Raw genomic sequence first — 5,753 nt, 5'->3', positions numbered from 1 at the left:
CGGCAGGCAGCCGAGCCTCAGGAATCCGGTCCAGGGGAGTCAGGCGCCAAGGTCCGGAGTCCCCCTCCTCTTCCCCCCGGGCCCTCAGGAGCCGCTGGCTGCGATCATCTACCCCGCAGCAGCCCTGTTCCGCCGGCGAGCCGGGCCGCAGCTGCGGCGCCTCTTTCCCTCCTCTGCCCAAGCGCAGCCTCCCGGCCCTGGCGCGCCGGTCCTGCAGCCCCTCTGCAGCCGGGGCTGGGTGGGTGGTTGGCGATCGCTCGGCGCGGCGCCGGGGAGCTCTGCGGGTCGCTGTCCAGGGGGCGAGGGTGCTGAACGCGGCAGCCCGGCTCATTGAGCGGCTGCCGGCGCAGAGTCCATCGCGCTGCCCTGCCCGACTCAGCTTGGGGTGGGAAGCCCCGAATCCCCCAGCCCGGAGCCCGCGGCGCTCCCAGGGGCACGTCTCCGCCTCCCGCTGGCCCGCGCTAGTTCGCTTCACTGGGGCGCCCTCGAGCGGAGTGGGCTGGGCCCTCTGGAGCTGGTTTCCAGTGCCCAGGCTGCGCGCAAGCGGAACCCACAGGAAACCCAGGCTCCCGCTTACAAAGCCAGGAGGGAAGCGCGCAGGGCAGGAGGCGGCTGCAGGGATCTTGCCTGCGCCTGGCTCTGTAAAAAGTGCTTTGTGTTTCCTGGCCTGCCGAGCGCGTTGACAGCAGTTACGCCAGCCTTTGCAGGAGTCCCGCGTAAGCCATTAAACCGCGAATGAAGGCGCCGTTAAAATGGGATTTTGCCAGTTGCTTTCCTGGTCCAAGACGCTTTATCGCGAATTCTGGCAAATCCCTGAATTGGGATCCTAACTGATGAGCTAAATCGTACGTGGTTTGATGGAAACAGCCAGGAAAACCGCGGCCTACACTCCTTTTTTAATGACTCACATCTTCAATGTTCTCATTAAGAATCCAGGTATTTCCGCGAACACATTACAGTGACAGGGTGTTTTCCTTCGCAGGAGGCTCAGATTTAGAGGCAGGAGAAAGATAATTAAAGCTTCTGCACTGGATTCAGTGCCGCAGCTCCATGCGTTTAGCACACGCATAAATGGGCAGCCATGATGGGACACCATCACATATTTATTTAAGCCGCGACCTGTAATAGAAGGTTATTAATCAGCGTTAGTAACAGCCGGAACATCTAAACTGAGCTCGACTGCGAGCGGTACAGCGCTGGGCAGAGGCGATCCGGGTTTTGTGCAGAAAGCAATTTTCCAGTCAATTTCATGCCTCGCTTTCCAGGCCTTTACTTCACACTGTAGCTGCCTTAGCTATTGTTCGCTGAGCCATGGATCCTGACACAACAGAACTAACGACTATTCTTATGAGCCTTTTCATCACAAGTCTTATTATAAAGGCAAACATAGCATCTCTGTCCTAAACATTTCCCTTGTATTTTCACTGAGCTTTGAAACAAAAGGTTGGCAATTCCCGTACACCATGGAATTGCTGTAGAACGGAAATTAATACCCTTTGAATGAAAATATTAGGGTCCTGCAATGGCTGACGTGAGATGGGCTCTGTGCATTACAGGGCGCTGGTGTTACCTAGGGAGGTGCTGGAATCTCCATCCTTAGAGGCTTTTAAGGCACTATTTGACAAAAGCCATGTCTGGTTTGGGTTGGTCCTGCTTTGAGCAGGGGGTTGGACTGCATGGCTGCCTGAGGTCCCTTCCAAACCTCATCTTCTATGATACATTGGTCCTACTTCTACTTAGGTGTCATATGTAACAAACAAAAACATGTCAGAATTACAAAGAAGTTAAATTGGACCAGCTGGGTCAAATTCAGCTCTGGTGAAGCTCCAGTGAAATTCAGGTTAGCCACTCTATTGTATTATGTGTATTATCAGGAGCGCTGAGGGTGCCTGTATTCAAAGTAACTAGCCAGCAAAAGGGGAAGATCAGATTTTATAACAGAAGGCAAAGACGAGATTTTACAACAGTAATTTCAATTTATTCAAAGGGGTTTATAAAGCTGCATTCAGCTATGAATAGCTCCATATCAGTGAGGTAGCATCAGCATATATAGTAGCACACTTGAGCATTGCCCTTTTGTAACTTGTCTTAAAAGCACGACTTACTTTTTTCTAACGTTATTTTATTATGTATTCAGTTCAATGGTTGTTCATTTCCAGTTTAGAAAAAAAATCCAACTGAAGTAAAACACGCAGAACTGGTGTTTTACTACACAATCCCAGCCAAGAAAGTCCGTTTCTGTTTACGGTATTGTCAACTTCTTTGTAACGTGACCTCTAGAGGGCGTCCCTTCCCAATTTTAACTGTAGAAGCGAATTACGCACGAGGATTATTAACTGATTCTTGACTACTCGGATGAATGTATATATTTGGGGTGAATAAAGAACAAGAATATATTAAATAAGAATGTTAAGGTTAAAATGGATCCCTTTATATATCTTAGTTCCTGTTATAGGAACATGGCCAAAACGTTCAGACCTGGCTGCCTAAAATTATGCTCCTAAATCCATTCTGGGCCTCTATTTAAAAGTAGTCTGATTTTCAAAAACACTGAGCACCCTGAAATCCCATTAAAGTCAACCGAACAGCAGCTACGCAATACTTTCTGAAAATCAGGACTCTTCTATTCAGCTGCTCAGATAGGAATTTGGACCCAGATCCTCACAGGTACTTAAATGCATAACTCCAATTAATTTAAAGGATAGTTAAACACCTAAATATCTTTTGGAGATGGGGCCTTCATAACTTTCAGTGTGAAAAAAATCAGTCTAGGTCTTTTCTTTTCTTTTTTAAACAAGATGAATGAATATGTTTCCAGCAACTAACTGAATATGTATGTAATATGTAATGACTATGTTACCATCACTAAAACCTTTCAGTAAAGAGCAGTCATTGTGCACTACTATCAATTCTGCTAATATAAGCACAAACCTGGTAGTACATTATTCAAATAAAATACAGCTGCCAACTCATATATCTTAGGTTAAAATGAGTGGGTAAGTTCTTGCTGGGACACTGCCAGTACAGAAAAAGGTAGGTGCTTATGATTTGGGTCAAATACTCAAATCCTGACTCCATTTTTATTCAGTCCTTTCTGACCCACTATCTCCCTCCTGTAGATCTGGCGGAAGAACAACAATTTGTTATAACCTCTGAGGTTTCAAAATTCTTTTTTATTCTGCACTGGAACAAAACCAAAATCTTTTAAATGGTTTCAGAAAATGAAATTGTGTCTAAACATCCATTTTTTATCAGGTTTTTTATTTTGGTCCCTCTCTTTCTCTTGCTTTCTCTGTATCTCTGGAAGTGACTGGGGAGTCCACCCTGGACTGTAGAAAACTTCCCAGTGAAAAGTTCATCAAAACCAATACATGTCCCAAAAATGTTTTGGCTTTGATGGAACAGCATATTTTAATGGGGGAAAATGGTTGGTTGAAAATGTTCCAACCATCTCTCCGTTCCTTGCTAACCATTCCAGTCATGCCATTCCCTCTCCCCTCCCCAACCTGGTCCACACACACACATGCTCTGCTTCACACATCAAGTCCCAGCTTCTTGTCATTGTCTTTAAAATTCTGCATAATTGTGCACTTCCCTTATCTCATTTTGTGTGTCCCCCCAACCTTTGCTAATGATGCTAGCCTTAACTACCCATTTGTCAGTTTATCACATCTCCATGCCTTCTTCCACACCACATCTAAGCTTGAAATGTCTTTCCTAAACTCATTCACAAGGCCTCTATCCTTTCTGCACTTAAGTCCCACACGAAGATCCATGGGGACACCTAGAGGGAAACTAGCTGTCTTACATTGACCAGTTTGAGGAATATTTGAACCTAATGTATTCATTGTTTGGGAAGTGGATGCAAGAACTATGAAAAATGTAACCTTATATGAATAAGATGTGGCTAAGCACCACCTTGACCACTCTCCTAATATTTTCTGACCCTTTCACATACCCTTCTTTGTCTGTTTTTAGGTTGTAAGCTCCTCTGGACACAGACTGTGTCTTCTTTTCGTTTTGGAAAATGTCTTGTACATTGTGGACACTATCAGAAAACTATTTCTATTGCTGTGAAGTCTGCAACTTCACTGAGCAGATCAATGGTGGGCAAGGTGGAAGGATGCCAACATTCCAAAGAAATATCTTATCAAGGGACCAACTGAAAAACCCAGGGGATTTTCACTCCCACAGAAAATATGGTTCACTTTGAATTGCATCCACAGATCACATGGCAGATGCACCTACTTTGTCCATAAATGGAGTCTGAGACACAATCATACTTGTAACTGCAGAAATGGACTTAAAACTGTGAAACATCTCATCAATCAAAGTCCAAAATGAACATATTCCAGTAGTATATTTGCAATCATGTCACCTGAGCTATTAATTGGATTGCCAACCTAGGCTTGGATATCTAACACTGCATTTTTTTAAGCCACACAAAGTAGAACACTATTAGAAAGTAAGAATGAATGTTAATTAATTAATTAATTAAAATAAAATGAACTACATTTAGGATGCCTGATCTGTGAATTCCAGAGTTTTGTATATTTAAATAAGTGCCTCAAAATCTAAAATTCTCCTGCGAAAAAGTTTTGTTTGTCTTATGTCTAATATTAACCATGGTCCCAAAGCAAGAAATCTTTGATCTCAAATTTACAATTCTTTTTTCTCCAATATATCACTTGCCCATAAGCAGAACACTGCCTGAATCTAATGTTTAATGAGTCAGACCCTACCAAAATTATGGCCTTCCTAATTTCCAATTCCCTAACTTCTAGAGAATCCAGAATCAGCAACACTCAAATTATTCTATTATTCCAAGAAATGAGACCACATCAATCCTTCCTCTGCCCTCTCCACCTTCAAGTCCACTAAATTTGTATTGTCCATGTTTCTGGAAATCCCAAAATTAAGTTTTATGTGTACAAACAACAATTCTACACACAATTCATAGAGTCAATTAGCTATTTATCATTTTGCATGCTCCAATACAATTATTTTACACATGAGAAATCTAGCAATGAACACTTCTGTAAACAATTTTGGCCAAAATTGTGCTTATTGTTTTAAAAACTGTGCTGAGGCCCTTTAAATAATGAGGGGTATTTTGTTTCTATTGCTTCAGTGATACTTTGCAGCTGTAAATTGCCTTTCTTTTAGAAATAACTTCCATCTGGAAAAGCTGATTTCAGTTTCCCTAGATTGTAAATATTTCTTTAAGTATCTCTTCTATTTTTTTCAATTTTATTTCTATATTATATATTTTTGTTAAATAGCATCCCAGCAAAAGAATGTTGGCTTGTAGAAACCAACTATCCCACTACTACAATTATTTATAGCATGAGCAGCATTTGTTTGGACAGAATTTACACGCTGTATTTGTTCTTATTTGAAATATTTGTTTTTGTATAGAAGTTCCAATCTGCCTTAAAATGGGAAAGGTTAGATATTATAATTGTTAGTTGCTCTATGGGATGGGCATACAATTTGCATACCAGATTTGATTGCTTAATCACTCCTGCAAAACTACTAAAAATAATCAGGTTATGAGTTCATGAGCCATATGATTCCTGTTTGAGGCTAACACCGAATACATGTATTTCTTAGCAGTAACTCATTATCAGCTATGTCCCTGTTTTCAGTTCCAATTTTACCCACATCAGCCTGCTGTTATTATACAGTATCTTAATGTAAATAATTTATTTTAGAAGTGATGAATCATGAAACCAAAATATGGTTACAAAATA

The sequence above is a fragment of the Emydura macquarii genome, unplaced genomic scaffold, assembly GCF_026122565.2.
Source record: "Emydura macquarii macquarii isolate MOO-44397 ecotype Brisbane River unplaced genomic scaffold, CSIRO-AGI_Emac_v2 contig_499, whole genome shotgun sequence".
Lineage (NCBI taxonomy): Eukaryota > Metazoa > Chordata > Testudines > Chelidae > Emydura > Emydura macquarii.
Note: the sequence above shows the minus strand (reverse complement) of the source record.